The sequence below is a fragment of the Arachis hypogaea genome, chromosome 15 (assembly GCF_003086295.3).
Source record: "Arachis hypogaea cultivar Tifrunner chromosome 15, arahy.Tifrunner.gnm2.J5K5, whole genome shotgun sequence".
Classification (NCBI taxonomy): Eukaryota; Viridiplantae; Streptophyta; class Magnoliopsida; order Fabales; family Fabaceae; genus Arachis; species Arachis hypogaea.
The window spans coordinates 94,655,485-94,657,316 of record NC_092050.1 but is presented as its reverse complement, the minus strand read 5'-3'; the positions used below and the strand labels follow the sequence as shown (position 1 = coordinate 94,657,316).

Sequence of the window (1,832 nt, the reverse complement as noted above, 5' to 3'; positions counted from 1 at the left end):
GTTGAGAGTAAGTGTTTTGTGTGGCTTGGTATGATCTTTGGTTGGAGTTTTGGTATGTGGACTTGTTATGTTGGTTTTGCTGGTTTCCCCACCCAAAGTTTGGGTGGTTTTTCCAGCCTGGGTTGTAAGTGTTGGAATGTGGATCATATGGTTGCCTTTGTTGATTTCCTACATAATTGGCCTCTTCCCAATCACCTCCTTCAGTGCTTTCTTCCTCTTGATCTTGTGTGTGTATTGCAGCCACTTATTTTGTTTCTAATTTCCTGGTGAGCTCTGCTAGTTGCTTGGCAAACACCTTGTTTTGGGCTAGAATTGTATCAACATGGTTCAGCTCCATGACTCCCTTAGTGTTGTGTCTCTCTGATGCATAGTAGTACTCATTCTCAGCCACTGTCTCAATCACTTCAATGGCTTCTTCCACAGTCTTTTTCCTGTTCAATGAACCTCCTGATGAATGGTCTACAGCCTTCCTTGATTCATAAGACAGTCCATCATAGAAAATATGCAATTGCACCCAGTCATGGAACATGTCTGGTGGGCATTTCCTTGTCAAATCCTTGAATCTCTCCCATGCCTCGTAGAGAGTTTCACCATCTTGTTGTCTAAAAGTCTGAACCTCAGATCGAAGCCTATTGACCTTTTGTGGGGGGTAGAAACGTGCCAGAAACTTGCTTTCCACCTCGTCCCAGGTTGTTAGGCTCCCCCTTGGGAATGATTCCAGCCACTTAGCTGCCTTGTCCCTAAGTGAAAATGGGAACAAAAGCAGTTTATAGGCATCTTCCTGGACTCCATTGGACTTCACAGTGTCGCAAATTCTCAGGAATTTTGTGAGATGTTGGTTTGGGTCTTCATTAGCACTTCCACCAAATGAACAATGATTCTCCACAAGTGATATTAGCTGTGGTTTAAGCTCAAAATTGTTGGCCTGAATGGGTGGTTTCTGGATGCTGCTACCACAATTCCCAGAGGTTGGGTTTATGTATGAACTAAGAACCCTCCTCTCAGGAATGGCATTGTTTCCATCAGCTCTCTCATGGTTGTGAACTTCTCTATCCATGTTGAGATCTAAAGCTTCCTCAAAATTGTCCTCAGATTCTCCTTCAGATTCCTCTTCTCCCAGTACTCTCTTCCCTCTTGCTTCCCTTCTCAGTCTATGAAGGGTCCTCTCTGGTTCGGTATATGGAGGAGTTGATGTCTCTCCTCTCCTACCTGTCATACAAGAACACAGCACAGGCAACAAACAAGTGAAATACTCTTGGTTAATGGAAGAGTATGGTTAGAGCAGTTGAGGAATTAATTCAAACAGTTAGTGAGTCAGTGAGTTAGTTGCTTGAATTTAAAGGCATAAAGAAAGAAAGCATATAACAGAGTGCAGAAATTAAAATTCAACAAGTAACGTGTACTGAATTAATCAAAACAAAAAAAATGCTCAATCTAGTTAACTTCCAATTTGAGAATTGTCAATCGAAAACCAATCTAGTTCTGTTGCCTTGGCGGCTTCTGTGAACTTGGCTGAAGACACGGCTTTGAGGCACAAGGAGAGTTATGTCACGACCTATAGAGAAATGATGCGTCTCAGGGATGATCTAGAGTCTGCCCGAGTGATGCGCATAGACTTGATATGCTACGATTTAGGAAATTGCACGATCGGCAAAATTCCTTCCGGCAAGTGCACCGGTTATCGTCAAGTAAAAACTCACAATAGAGTGAGGTCGAATCCCACAAGGATTGGTTGAGTGAGCAATTCGGATTAGAAGTATGTTCTAGTTGAGCGGAATCAAGATTTAGATGAGAATTGCGGAATGTAAAATTGCATGAATTAAAGAGCGAGA

The 1,832-nt window shown here is 42.6% G+C and overlaps 1 non-coding gene across 1 annotated transcript; it reads left to right on the top strand.

The window, feature by feature from the left end:
- The first annotated feature begins 527 nt into the window (after window positions 1–527).
- Window positions 528–631, top strand: LOC112752440 (small nucleolar RNA R71). The gene has a single exon (XR_003176877.1). It is a non-coding gene; the product is annotated as a small nucleolar RNA R71 (small nucleolar RNA).
- The last annotated feature ends 1,201 nt before the right edge of the window (window positions 632–1,832 follow it).